This window comes from Cetorhinus maximus, chromosome 5, assembly GCF_964194155.1.
Source record: "Cetorhinus maximus chromosome 5, sCetMax3.hap1.1, whole genome shotgun sequence".
Lineage (NCBI taxonomy): Eukaryota > Metazoa > Chordata > Chondrichthyes > Lamniformes > Cetorhinidae > Cetorhinus > Cetorhinus maximus.
This window is the reverse complement of record NC_135883.1, coordinates 69,479,566-69,495,139: the sequence shown is the minus strand read 5'-3', so window position 1 is coordinate 69,495,139 and position 15,574 is coordinate 69,479,566. Positions and strand designations below refer to the sequence as shown.

The following is a 15,574-nucleotide window of genomic DNA, read 5'->3' as shown; positions in this document are numbered from 1 at the left end:
AAGATATCTGTTTGGAATGCACACACAGGCCCAAAATTTTGCAAAGCCACAAGGGCTCTGAGCCTTATCCAAAATGGTGCCAGAGCCCAAAAAAGAAGTCCCGCCCTGTTCAGCACCCACCATATTCACCGGGGAAGGTGGGGGAGTGGACAGGGTTGGGACGTATTTCATACACTTGATGTTCAGAGGCAGTGGCACATTTAAAAGTGCAACTGCCTTCAAACAGGAGTAATTTTGGCCACCTAGCTTTCTGAAACACAACTCGTGGGCTTTACAAATTTGATTAAAAGTTATTTGGAGAGGTCAGGTACCCTTTGGGAGAGGTCATGTATTCCTTTAGGATTGTTAAGAGTAGACATGAATATGCATAAAAAGTGGACGAGCTGTGTGGAACTGTCAAGCCGTCATTTAAATCTCCTGCCCTTTAAATTTAGAAAAAAACAGCTAGCCTGCAATTGAAAAAAAAAATCAATGCTTGCATTTTCAATAGATGTTTGATGACATAAACCTGAGTGCTATTATTATAATATTATTTCTGCTTGACTGCTTCCACAACCTATCATTATCACAGTGGGGAACCTGTAAATTCACAGTTTGAATGACAGCTCCAAGTGGTTATAGGGAGATTAGATATCTTTGATGTTGGGCTATGAATACAAATGTTTGTTTTTAATAAGTGATTAAGTGCTTGAGGAAATTAAATGTATTGAATGGGCTTTTATCAATGAGTTTTTTAAAATATAACGCCTGTGATAGATACTTAGAGCTATTTTATTTCATCTTACCATGGCTCCTGAGGTCTGACCATGGTGGATACTGGGTGAGTTGGTATGGAGGGTGTAGGGCATAGGGTGGGGGGCATGGGTAGGCATGAGTTGATACTGAATTGGCATAGGGGCTATAAACGGCCATGGAGATGGGTAGAGAGGCATAGGTTGGCATGGTGGGTATGGGGCACAGGTTGGCATGGAGGGTGTGAGAGGCCATGGGGATGGGTGGGGGAGCATGAAGTGGCAAGAGTTGGCATGGATGGGGTGTGGGGAGTTGGGTGTGAGAGCTATAGAGCTGTTTTTTATTATACTGTTATTATTACAATTTGGACAAAGTCCCAGAGCACCAAGGTGTGTCTTTTAAACAGCCTGCTTCTGCACACAGCAGCCCTTGTGGCTGCCTCCAAACTGTTTACAGGGGCGCTGGACTGACTTTAGTTAGCATGCGTTCCCCCCAGAATGAAAATCTGGTGGTTGGGGGCAGTTTATCCGAAGTTGGGTTTGAGGAATGGGGAAATTTCCCAACTCTGTGCACCTGACTTGGGAGAAAAAATTAGGGCCACAGTGTCTAAATAAAACAGGGGAGCTGGAGGCAATCATGCATTGGGAGGAACCAAACATTGTAGTGATTACTGAGAGAGGCTACAGAAAAATCAGGACTGGAAGTTCAACATTGCAGGATATAACATATTTAGAAAAGATAGGGAAGGTGGAGTAGCAATATTATTCAGGGTAACATAATAGTAGTAGAAAAAAGAAATGCAGCTATCAGCAAGACAGGAATAGAATCCATATGGATAAAAGTGAAAGATAATAAAGGATCCATCACACTAATAGGTGTAGTCTACAGATTACCTAATAGTGGAAGGGCGGTGGAGGAAGAAATATGCAGAGAAATTAGGAAGTTGAATAAAAAACATGGAATAATAATCATGGGGGAATTTCAACTACCCTGATACTAATTGGACAAAATAAGTGGATAAGGGAATTGAGTTCCTACAGGTTCCTTTCTAACCCAATATGTAAAAAGCCCAACAAGGGAAGATTTGTATTTGAATCTAGCAACAGGGAATGAACCAGAGCAGATAAGAAATGGGGAGTATCTAGGAAATAGGGGCCATATATAATTTGCTTTAAGATGATAATAGAGAAGGACATAAGTATGGCAAAAATCTAGTTAATAGATAGGAGAAAAGCTGATTTTTGAGGGGCTGTGAATAGAATTTAGGAAAATAAAATGGGCAACTATATTGGCAAATAATAAGTAAAATAACAATGTGAAACATTTAAAATTCTATTCAACAGAGTGCTGGAAAAATAAATTCTGCCTTAAGGAAAGAATAAACTAAACACTAGGGGAACTCTATGGATGAATAAGGACATCAGGGAACAGCTGAAGGTTAGGTTAAAGGCATACATTAAGTACATAGCCAGCAGAGAAGTGCAGGATAAGAGAGAATACAAAGAGATTAGGAGAGAAGGAAAAAAAGGTAGATGGACGAACTATGAAATTAATTTATCAAGGAAAGTAAAACAAAATAGTAATATATTCCACAGGCATATGATGAGAATTGGATCATTAAGGAATAGCCAGGATAATACTGCAGATAATGATAGAAAGATGCAGAAGTAGTAATTATTTTGCTGTGCTATTTACAAGCGAGATGGAACATGTAGACATGACATTGAATGATGAGATGAGCAATGAGATAAGTGCATTTAAAATAATAAAGAACAAACTAAAACTCAATGAGGATAAAACCCCTGGTCCAGATGGATTGCATCCAGTATTTTAAAAGAATCGAGGGAAGAGATAGCAGAGGCATTACTACTCATATTTAATAATTTGTTAGAAAAAAGGTATGGTGGCAGAGTACTGGTGGATAGCTAGTGTAATTCCTATATTTCAGAAGAGGGACAGAACATGTCCAGGGAATTATAGACCAGTCAATTTAACATTAGCGGTCAGAAAAATAATGGAATCCTTATTAAAGGAGAGAGTAGAAGAGCATCTAGAAATGAGAATTATAGTAATAAATAGTCAGCATGGATTTCAAAAGGGGAGATCTTGCTTCATCAACCTTATTGAATTTTTTGAAGAGCTAACAGGGAGAGCAGACAATGGTAATGTAATTTATCTGGATTTTCAAAAGGCTTTTGATACGGTGCCCCATAATAGACTAAATAATAAGGTCAGAGAACGTGGAGTCAGGGACATGTGGTAGAAAGGATTGCTAACTGGCATCAAGACAGAAAGCAGAGAGTGGGAGTAAAGGGTAGTTATTCAGAGTGGCAGAAGGTGGGAAATGGTGTCCCACAAGGGTCAGTGCTGGGACCACTGCTGTTTTCACAATTTACATTAACAATGTGGACTTTGGAATCAAAACGCAATTTCTAAATTTTTGGATGGCACCAAATTGGGTTGGGAGAATTGCCAATACTGAGGAGGATTTCAACAGATTACAGGAGGTCATTACTTAATTGCAGAATGGACAAATAATTGGCAAATGAAGTTCAATACAGATAAATGTGAGGTACAATTTGGTATGAAAAATAGGGAGGTCTCTTATTACTTGTCATATAGAGGTTTTAACTATTTTTTAGAAGGATTTGCTCTTTTTAGACTCCAATTCTTTAACTCCATTTGTTCCCTTGCCATCAGTGTCCTCCCTTATTTCATTTCCTATGTTCTCCTGCCCTGTTCTGTTTACATTTAGGCTGCTTACGTTTCTTGTACATCCCTCCCTCCCTCTTACTGGCTTAAAGCCTTTTGCTACCTCCCTATGAATCCTTTTCGGCAGGACACTCATCACATCCTGGTTCAGGTGGAGCCCATCCCATTGGTGCAACTCCTCCCTGTCCCAAAACTGTTGCCAGTGCCCCATGAAAAGGAACCCGCTTTCCCACCCCAGATGCCACATCTTAATTCTCCTGATCTGTCTGCACCTATGTCAATTTGCTTGAGCAATAATCCAGAAATTGTTACCTTCGAGGTCCTTTTTAATTTAGAGCCTGACTCCTGATACTCTTTCAGCAGGTCCTCCTCCTATGTTCAACACAGAAACAGAAATACCTGGAAAAACTCAGCAGGTCTGGCAGCATCGGCGGAGAAGAGCACAGTTGACGTTTCGAGTCCTCATGACCCTTCAACAGAACTAAGTAAAAATAGGAAAGGGGTGAAATATAAGCTGGTTTAAGGGGGTGGGGGAGGTTTGTTGGGACAAGCAGCCAGTAATAGGTGGAGATAACCAAAAGACGTCACAGAGAAAAGGTCAAAGAGGTGTTAAAGGTGGTGATATTATCTAAAGGAATGTGCTAATTAAGAGTAGAAAGCAGGACAGGCAAGGTACAGATAGCTCTAGTGGGGGTGGGGTGAAGGAATACTAAAAGGGCTAAAAGGTAGAGATAAACAATGGGTGGAAATACATTTAAAAATAATGGAAATAGGTGGGAAAAGAAAAACCTATATAAATTATTGGATAAAACAAAAAGGAGGGGGAAGAAACGGAAAGGGGGTGGGGATGGAGGAGAGAGTTCAAGATCTAAAATTGTTGAACTCAATATTCAGTCCGGAAGGCTGTAAAATGCCTAGTCGGAAGATGAGGTGCTGTTCCTCCAGTTTGCGTTGAACACCTCATCTTCCGACTAGGCACTTTACAGCCTTCTGGGCTGAATATTGAGTTCAACAATTTTAGATCTTGAACTCTCTCCTCCATCCCCACCCCCTTTCTGTTTCTTCCCCCTCCTTTTTGTTTTTTCCAATAATTTATATAGATTTTTCTTTTCCCACCTATTTCCATTATTTTTAAATGTATTTCCACCCATTGTTTATCTCTACCTTTTAGCCCTTTTAGTATTCCTTCACCCCACCCCCACTAGAGCTATCTGTACCTTGTCTGTCCTGCTTTCTACTCTTAATTAGCACATCCCTTTAGATAATATCACCACCTTTAACACCTCTTTGTCCTTTTGTCTGTGACATCTTTTGGTTATCTCCACCTATTACTGGCTGCTTGTCCCAACAAACCCCCACCCCCCCCCACCCCTTAAACCAGCTTATATTTCACCCCTTTCCTATTTTTACTTAGTTCTGTTGAAAGGTCATGAGGACTCGAAACATCAACTGTGCTCTTCTCCGCCGATGCTGCCAGACCTGCTGAGTTTTTCCAGGTATTTCTGTTTCTATTTTTGTTTTGGATTTCCAGCATCCGCAGTTTTTTGCTTTTACCTCCTCCTATGTTGTTTGTCCCATCATTGTCTATGACAACTGGGTTTAACCTCTCCCTTTCCAGGTTCCTCTCCAGCCATTGTGAGATATCCCTTACCCTGGCACCCTGTAGGCAACGCTGCCTTTGGGATTCTTGTTCTTGGCTGCAGTGGACACTATCTGTCCCCTTAATTAAAGAGTCTTCTTAGATCATGGAATAGAAAGCCACATATCCAAATTTGTCAATGATGCAAAGATAGGCAGGATTATGGAGTGTTGAAGGAAGTATAAAATTACAAAGAGTTATCAAAAGTTTAAGTGAATGGGAAAATCCGTGGCAAATGCATTTCAATGTAGCCAAACTTGAGATCATCCACTTCGGACCTAAAACTAATAGAAAGGGGTTATTTCTGAATGGTGCAAAGCGAGTAACAGTGAAGATCCAAAAAGACTTGGGTGTTCAGATACATAGATCATTAACATGTCATGAACAGGTACAGAAAATAATCAAAATAATCTAATGGAATGCTGGTTTTTATATCTAGAGGACTGGAATACAAGGTGATGGAAATCATGTTTCAGCTATACAAAGCTGTGGTTAGATTACTCCTGGAGTACTGAACGCTGTTTTGGGCAACACATCTGAGGAAAAGATATATTGATCTTGAAAGGGAGTGTATCATTGGTTTACTAGAATGATACCTGGAGTCTAAGGGTTAAATTACAAGGAGAGAGAGGGGAACAGAAAGGATCTTGTTTTATTCATTCATGGGATGTGGGCATTTTTGGCTAGGCCACCATTTATTGCCCATCCATAATTGCCCTTGAGAAGGTGACTGTGAGCTGTCTTCATGAACTGCTGCAGTCTGTGTGGTGTAGGTACACCCACAGTGCTGTTAGGGAGGGAGTTCAAGGATTTTGACTCAGCAACAGTGAAGGAACAGCAACACATTTCCAAGTCGGGTTGGTGAGTGGCTTGGAGGGCAACTTCCAGGTGGTGGTCCCATCTGTCTGCTGCCCTGTCCTTGTAGATGATAGTGATTGTGGATTTAGAAGGTTGTGTCAAAGGAGGTTTCATGAGTTCCTGCAGTGCATCTTGTAGATGGTACACACTGCTGCCATTGTGTTGGTAGTGGAGGGAATGCATGTTTGTGGATGGATGCCAATCAAGCAGGCTGCTTTGTCCTGGATGCTGTCAAGCTAAGATAGATAACTAATTCTCCTGGTCGTGGAGTCTAGGACAAAGGGGCATAGTTTTAATTTGAGCCAGACCTTTCAGAAGTGAAATTAGGAAACACTTCTACACACAAAGGGTGCTGGAAATTTGGAACTCCTTTTATAGACTCCTGCTATATCTGCACCATTCTAAAAGTCAGCATGTCTCATCTCACCAGACAAATTGGCTTTCACTGTTTAGTCAGGTTCCTTTCAGTATAAAGTCCCTGCCTCAGCCCCTAATCCCAGTGCATCAAGGTTTTGTTCTTTTTCCAACTTATTTTGCTGGACTCCTTCTTGGGTTCTGTTTAGTGTCTGACAGAATGGCCTAGGGAATTCAGCCCCATGCTTCTTCTTAGTGTGATATTAGACCACATTTTAATTTTACAGATATTTTCTGGCCTGTCGATCGCTCTAAGCTGTGCGATTGCATAGCAACCCATAAGTCCCTACGCAGGCCATGCACAAATGGCCCCCTTTAAATTACTGCATGTGAGTATCTGTGCAAAACATGAAAAGGGGCCAGGCACTTAAACAAATTGCCTCTGCACTTCACAAAAATATTAGAGAAAGCAATGCTTTTGATCCTTTGATTGTAGTAGAAGTCTCATTCTAGTCAAAGCCAAAAAAACTAGGAAGTAAAACTTAAGTTGTAGTTTATGGAACCACAAACTAATAAAAATAAGAGTTAATTAGCCTGTTAGTTAGGGGAATATGTTTGGCAGTTGTACCATACCAGCATCTTCAGGAAATTATATAGCTTCTATCAATCCTAAATGAAAAGTTATAACATCATAGGAGAAATTTTATCCTGAAGGAGTGTGAGTATTTGTGTGTGAGGTTAAAAATGGCAAAAATGCAAGTGCATCTGGAAATTAGCTCCAATCCATCAACTTCCAAGTTTAACTCAAGTGTGTTAAGTTGCTTGCATGCACTTAAATTTAATATGACATGCACAGACTTCCAGGGCTTCCTGAAACTCTCCAGTGAAAGCAAGGTAAGAACAGAACAGCAATAGAGAGATTGATCAAAATTCAAGGAAATGCTGCAATAAATGCTCAATACTCTCAGCTGCTTTCTTACCTACCCGTTAACAAGAGTTTGTTCAAAATTCCTCTGCTGACAGTTCATTTTCTTGCAGGTTTTCTGAACTACATCAGGTAGAGGGGCACCTTGGCTGCCTTAAATTGGACCTCAGACGAGGCGCAATATGACTAAGCATCAATGTCAGCTTACTGTGGATTGACCAGCAGTAAACATTACAAGGGGCTAACAGCAGCCTGTTGTTGGGAGCCTGCAGCTGAGCAGTACCCACAACATAGGCAGGGGCTGTGTCAGAACAGTGATGCTTTAGGAGGATCAGGTTGTCACGTTAGTTGGTAGCAGAGATCTGCAACATCTTGGAAGAAGACCTGCTCGCTGCTGGACTTGGTGGCCATGCATTACCAGTGGCTGTCAAAGTGACTAAGTGTTCCCTCTAAGGTGCGCAGTCGCACAGTGCAACATGCAGGCTGCTCACAACCAAAGTTCAATTTAAGGTGCACACAAGCCTGGTCTCACAGCAATCTTAAAGGGACTATACAATGTAACAAATGAGCTACACACAGCAAAGAAAAATTAGAGGGAACATTGTCACCACCCTCAACTTTTTTGCCTCCAGATCCTTCCAAGGCTCTGCTGGAGACATAATCAGGATCTCACAGTCAGCGACCCACAAATGCATTATGACAGATGACCGATGAGTTGTTTGCCAGGGCTGGCCATATATGAACTTTGCTTGCAAAGACACCAGTCAGTATGCATGGGCGCTCGGGTTTGTGACTCTGGCTGGCATCCCACATGTGCAAGACATAATTATTGCACACACACGGCTCCCTGAGCACTCCATATCAACCAGAAGTATTTTGTAAACCACAAGGACTTGCACTCCATCAGTGTGCAGCTGATGAGCAACCACAAAAATATATTTCTGAAGTTGTGTGCAAGCTTCTAAAGGAGCTGCCGTGATCCTGTGGCAGCCGAAGCTCCCTGTTGTCTTTGGACTTGGGGGGCATGCACACTTCATTATGGTAGACTCGTTGTTCGAATATGTCCAAGCTGTAAGTGGTTTCATCGTCTTCTGTGGTCCTCTCATGACTGAAGAGTCTGATGCAGGATCAGGATGGACGTCTACGGAACTGGAAGTTTATATTTTCATTATTGTGCTTCAGGACTCTTCTGCTGCTGCACCATCTCTGGCCTGCCGCTGGGCACATTGGATTTTGCAGGTTTGGTGTAGATGGTTCTCCAAACTTGCTGAGCCAAATTTCAGTGCTTGCCTCCATGTGTGCTAGTTGGCTAAAGTGTTTTCCAGGAGAGATGGTGTATAATCAGAAGTTTGCAAGGTTCTTTTTAGGGTGTCCTTAGATGATTTGTATAAAATCAAATAGGATGATACAACGAACAATACCATTGCATTCTTGTCTGAGACAATTTGCGCAGGTGACTGAAATCCAATTGAATTCATTCAGTAAAATTGACCAATTATCAAGTTACAACCAGCTTAATTCGAGATGAAGTAATGGTCATTGAGAGGTTAAAAATCTGAGGCTTTGAGGGGTTTGTCGCTAGCCAAGTAGTGGAAACTCCCAAGGCAGAATTTGTCAAAATCACTGTCGAAGAAGTGATGCAAGAGGGTTACGGTTCTTCAAACTGATCACCTGGCTGAAGGCCTATCTAGTATTGATAAGTATACCTTTTCCATTTCAATAAGCTTCTTTTAATTTAACATCTGAGAGTTCTGTCTTACCTTCTGTCTAAAGTCTTGTTCAAACTAAAACAATTTATTAAGTCATTTGTAAATCACTGGTAAATTGGGTTGATTGCAGTTAAGTTGCTGGCAACAAAATTAAGTGCTTTTAAACTTAAAATAATACTTTTTTTTTTAACAAGTGCCCTTATATCATTTGTACCGACCACCTTGGTGTCGTCTGCCCTGAGACTGTTCCCCATAGATGACCTGCTTGGGGATTTTGTAATCATTCATGTGAGAGAGATGGCTTGCCCATCTAAGCTGAATTTTCTGGAGGGTATGCTGTTGAGCCCAGCATGATAGAGGACCTCGCTGTTTGTGATTTTGCCCTGCCATCAAATGATCATGATGGACCTTGGGTGTCTTTGGTGGAAGCATTCCAGTGCTTTAATGTAGCGCCTATGGCAGACCCCAGATTCTGTGCCATACAACAGAGTGGTAAGGGCAAAAGCCTGGTAGAATTTGCATTTAGTCTTCAGCTTAATGTCATGCCGTTTCCAGACACAAACATGGAGTCAGCCGCAGGCAGAGCTTCCTTTCTGGATGCATGCAGTGATATCTTCATCAATAGTGGCATCCCTAGCGAGAACACTACCAAGATATGATGATTTCTTGAAACTGATGCCACCTACGGTTATATAAATCTGCTGCTTCATTGTGTGTGCCTGATGCTGGCAGATTAATAACCTTGGTCTTGGTGACTGCTAGGGATGCCCACTTCAAACTTGGCTGTTGACACTGTCAGAAACCCAACCAGCGAATGCTGTTTGACCAAATTTGTGATTAAGCAAGCCATCAGCATGCTGAAGATGTGCTTCAGTTGCTTAGAGATATCTGGAGGCCCCCTTCATTACAAACCCCTTATGGTATCCAGAATGGCCCTGGTATGCTGCACTGCACAACATTGGGCAACAGCAAGTTTCGGACCTGGAAAAGGAACAAGATGCAGAGTGCGGACAACTAAAGAGGAAAGTTATGAGGGCAATGCAGTTTAGTTGTTTACATTGTTACCAGGAATGTCCTTACTAATGCAAGGTTCACTTGGTTGCACCAGTGGACTGATGTCAGAACCACATCCAGCAACATATTTTTCTGCCCTCTTTCCCCATGCAACTAACAAAACTGAGTGCAAGCAACCAATCACCCCTTGCACACACTCCCCTTTGGTCCATGTCAACTAATGCCTTCCCATTCGTTAAACAAGTTAAAAAACAACTTGCCACCCAGCAACTAAGGGCGGAATCGTCCGTACCCATGGCTTCGGGCAAACTCGGCGACGTGAACAGACAATATGGCGAGAAGACCAAAAATCTGATACATGATGTCGTGAAACCAGCTTGTGATTGTCCGCTCGTCTCATTGATGGGCCGCGATTCCCACCATCGGATGTCGGGAACCTCATTGTAATACATTTGCATATCATTAGAAGGCTAGCCCGCCAGAATCATGCCCCCATGCTGGATCATCCATCCACGTTGACGTGATGGCACACCGGTGCAGAACATGTCTTAACAAATGTGACGTGCAGAAGTCGGGACTTACTGTCAGGGCCTTGAACACCCGAGGAGCAGAAGATATGCTGGAGCCTGACAGCAATGACACACTGCAGGAATGTACATGGTATGCTGGGTGTATTCTCATGGACATGGTTCTGCTGTGAAGTAGCCCATGGAAGTTGAAAAGTCACCAGAAGCATGGTATAATGCTCACCCAGCTAACTTTGAGTCACCTCCAGCCATGCCGCCTTTGTGGCAACAGCAGGCCCCTTCCTTTGTGGGGGAACGGTATCCCTCTCTGGATCCTCACTGCACCGAACAGTACACCCTCATACTAAATTGAGGCTGAACTCTTGACTCCTGTATCCATCATGAAACTTCTGTCCCTCTGCCAATTTCTTTAAAGTCCATCTTTGATTTGGCCCTTTAAATACTGAAGTTAAGATTGTGTCATGTGGATCCTTATCATGCCAACAACTGGGCAGTCGATGCCATTCTAGGAAGTAAAATAAGAATGAACTGCTTGCTTTAAAATGCCATAAACCAAAATATTGAACTTACTTTGGGGCTTTCCATGTGATCTTGGAATCCTCCCACCTCACCTGGCTGCTTCCAAACTGCCTCCGAATTAATAATGAAACCATTAGACTTGATTTCCTTTCACCTGCTTTACCTTTCCTAGAGTGCAATCATCCCAGATTTGCACTAAGTGAGGTACTAGGTGGAAAAAGGATGTTTTATCCGCTGACTGCAATGGTGGGTTTTCACACCATATCATCCCATTCCCTCACCATTCATTATGCATTCCTGGGGAACACACCAGGTCGCTGGCGGGGCATCCTCTTATTCACCTGTCCAGCCGTAACCTCAGGAATTCAGTAAACCGGGCGCCAGATTTAAAGGCCGCCCCTGCAAAGAGCTAGCACTCTTCAAAGGATAGGAAGCTGCTGGGAACTGGTGGCTGCCAAAGGGAGAAGACATGCTGCCCCCAGATTTAGCGATGCCTCCCTCGAATACCAACTGGACGCAGTGGAAGCCCGCTGCGATGTCCTCCATCCCTGCTCTGGGCGAAGGCCAGCAAACAAGGTCACCAATCCTGCATGGGAGGCAGTGGCAGTGGTGGTCAGTGCCAACGCCCTGTGAAAGGGAGGGGGATCAATAGCTGCATGCAGTGCCAGAAGAGGATGAATGACCACCTCCATTCCACCAGCATAGGTCACTCTTCTCACTACTCTCAACTCACACATTCACAAACCCATCATATGTCCACAGGGATCCCACTTACTGCCAGTTCAAGGGACATCACCATTCACACACACTCACACACCTTCACCTGCCCTGTGGATTGAGTCCTCATCCTGTCCATGGCACCACTCAGCATCCACACATGCCAGGCATTCTTCTCATCTGGCCTGACAGGCATCCTGCTTACACTCGCTCCATCTGTTTTCATGCAGGACAAGCTGGCATACAACAAAAGGGAGAGGTTGCAGACTTGTGGAGGAATGCCTAAAATCAAGGTCCTCATGGACTTTGAAAATATTCATAAAGCTGGCCGGCGACAATCTGGACCGTCCCTGTGCTCATGGTGAGGTCGGCAGTGCTCATCCAAGTGAAGATCCAGCAGTGCAACACCCATCAGACAACCATACTGTGAGTGACTTCTCCTGTTCCACAGTCCCCTGCCATGCATTAATTATTTCTCCTTGCTTTCACAAGCACATCTGGGAAACAGCCAAGGGGGTCCACGATCCAGTTCCTCGATTCAAGCAATGAAGAAACCTCAGACGAAGAATCTGATGACACCCTAATTGAAGACCCATCACAGCGCTCACCCACACCCTGCACCAGCGCAGAGACATGCACTTCAGTGGAACCTAGCTTTAGAGTAGTGTCAGAGTCACAATCTGGTGAATGCAGTGCACTGTCTGACCCACAGCAGGCGGCGGCAGGGACTTCCCAGGTTTCCAGCATTCGGAGCACTGCTGATGACCAGGAATCTGCTGAGTCCGAGTCAGGTGATGAGCCTCTGGACTCAGTCATACCTCAGTTGCTGGAGCTGTAAAGGCAAGCTCAGGAACATCAGGAAGGGATGTCTGCTGCACTCCTCAGATTGCAAGGCACGATGAATGATCCGTCTACCTTCAGTCTGAGGTGATAGCGCCGCCATGCCAACGTACCGAGGTTAGCATTGGTAGGATGGCAGCTGCTATGGAGAACTTGGTTGAGGACATTGGTCCTGCACTGCTTCATGGGCTGACCTCCATCGCAGACGCCATAGTTGGCCTCTAACAATGTCAGTGCGAGAGGGGAGCGGGGCAGCTCGATCTCAGTCCAGCTTCCACCTTCTCGAGTTAGCCAGGGGCCCTTGGACACCCAAAGGGAGGGGGATCAATAGCTGCATGCCCCGGGGCCATCCACCCAGGTGACTCTGGGAGTTTCCAGCCCATCTAAATCCCCTCTTTCTGTGACCCCAGTAGCTCCAGCTCCAAAGGTTGGGCAGGGTACCACTGCCACACAGCAGGACCCCGAAAGAAGACCAGGGCCTTCCAGGTCTCGGCTCTTCAGAGGACACCTATCAAGGTCATCACAGACAAGATATTGCAGTTAGCCAGTTGCCTCCACATCCGCTATGGGTGTCAGGGGGAGCACCAAGATGTAGCGACAGGGTTAGGCAGGTTAAGAACATGTAGTTGCACAGCCTGGGCATGGGTGTTAATCATTTGTATATAATGTTCACAATTGTAAATAAACTGCCAAGAATGTCTCCATGCCAATGGCTCCTTGTTCTGATGAGCAGTGTTCGTGTCATTCAGATGTGAAACCTTGGCCCTGCAAAAGATAGAGGCAGCTGTCTCAGTCCAGGGCCTCTTCCCTGTGCTTTGTACAACCTTCACAGCACACTGATGATGCGCCTGCACAGTCACTGGACACATAAGTCATGCCTGCACCTTGATGGGGCTTATCATTGCTGCCAGAATGTCCTGGGCTGGCAGTACAGAGTTCCGTCATTCTCTCTGTGTGCTCACAGCACCTTTGATGTGCAGCTTGCCCCCCAATTCATCAGCAATGTGTCCAGTGACAATGTGGTCCTGAAAGGTTCAGTTCATGAAGGATGCCATAGGATGAGGAGAAGTTAAAGTTCCCCCCACTGCATCCCTGTGACATAACACTGTTCACAGAGTGCAAGTGATCTACCATCAGCCAGACAGGAGTCAAACATTCACAGATGCAGTGTGAAGATCTGTGGTGTCTCCTCACTGCATGTCGTCACCATCTTCCACAAATCTGGCAGCTATGAGGGCCTACCGAGTGCACCTGCCTCATCGCCATCATCCTCACCCTTGAGGACCTCCTCACCCTTATCTAAATCGACGTGGTCCTCGTCAGAGGAGACTTGCAGCTCCTCAGCCAGCTCCTCTCCCCATTGCAGCACCAAGTTGTGAAGGAAGTAGCAGGTGACGATGATGTGTGACACCCTCTGTGGACTGTATTGCAGGGCTCCACCAGACCGGTCCAGGCACTGGAACCTCATTGTCAATATTCCAAAGGTTTGCTCCACCAAAGTGCAAGTTGCAGCATGAGCCTCATTGTACCTTCTCTGTGCTGCAGTCTGAGGCCACCACATCCTCTGCGAGTAGCCCTTGTCCCTGAGAAGCCAACCCTGCAGCTTTTCTGGACCATGGAAGACGTCAGGGATCTGAGACCTACTAAGAATGTAGAAGTCGTGGACACTCCTTGGGAATCGAGTGCAGACCTGCAGGATGCATTTGTGGTGGTTGCACACCAGCTGAACATTCAGTTAGTGGAAGCCCTTGCGGTTGACGTAGTTGACCACTTGTTGCCACAGAGATCTGAGCACCATGTGATGGCACCCTGTACCTGTGGGAAACCTGAGATCTGGGAAAATCCCAGCGCTCTTGCTTCCTGGCGAAATGCACAAAGTTGTATACCTTCGTAAACATGGCATTCGTGACCTCCTGGATGCATTTGTGTATGGAGGCTTGCAATATCCCACAGAGGTCACCTGTGGACCCTGAAAGGAGCCACTGGCGTAAAAATTGAGCGCCATGGTCACTTTCACGGCCACTGGCAATGGATGCCTTCCATGTCCCCGTGACGCCAGATCCTGCAGCAGATGGCAAATGTGACTGACCAGTTCCCTGGACATGCGCAGTTTTTGGCGACACTGGTTCTTAGTCATTTGCAGGGATGACGATTGCCGTCTATAGACCCTGGGTCTAACTAGGTGCCGATCAGCGACATATTGCCGCAGCTCTTCAGTGGCGTATGCAGGGGTTCCAGCCACCCCATTTCTTGAGGGTGCTGCTCCTCCCTCTGTCCGGCCAGGTGGCTCCGTCACTCTCTTCTCTTTTGTATCTGCTCCTTGGAAGCCATGAATTACAGCTAGGTCATTAGGCCCCATGTCCCTGATGTTGTACTCCTGCAGGATGAAAGAGAGAGACGAGTGGGTTAGCATGGGTATACTAAGAACCCATCTTGGTTAAGTCTGAAGGGCCCTTAATGCATCCCGGAGAGTGCTGGCCACCACTTGGATGGCTGGAGTTTAGTGCGCTGCATGGTTGCTCAAAATCCCACCCACCTCTGCCCCAATCCACCTGACCGATTGGCAGCAGCTTCGCCCATTAGACTGCATGATGTGCTCTCAGCTCAGGCGCAGGCATTCTCTTAACCCACACTGCAAGGCTGCACTGTTAGCTTGAACCATGGGAGAGACTGGTCCAAACCTGAATGATGACATTATAAGGGGCTGTGAGCACCTCCATCAGTGACTGCTCCATGGCCAACTTTCGCAAAGAGATTGTACAACTTGCCCAGCTGTCCAATTGTTCTGCATTCCACTAAAACGCTCATTAGTTGGCAGCATGTGCTGCTTGAGTGGGCAGATAAACTAGAGGCCCAACTGCAAGCATGTCAATGTGGCTGCACCTGAACTGTTTTAGCTGTGGAGAAATGATCACCTTATACAAGGTTTCCCTAATGCATGGCCGCTTCCCTCCCCAACACACTCATATGTGCTCGTGCACTATCATCAGAATGGGCTTCCTTGCCCCCCCAACTTGCCTCAGACTTT

At 45.0% G+C, this 15,574-nt stretch overlaps 1 protein-coding gene across 2 annotated transcripts in view; it reads left to right on the top strand.

Moving 5' to 3' along the window:
• Window positions 1-15,574, top strand: part of disc1 (DISC1 scaffold protein) — a 186,870-nt gene that overhangs the window by 151,490 nt on the left and 19,806 nt on the right. The window lies entirely within an intron of this gene.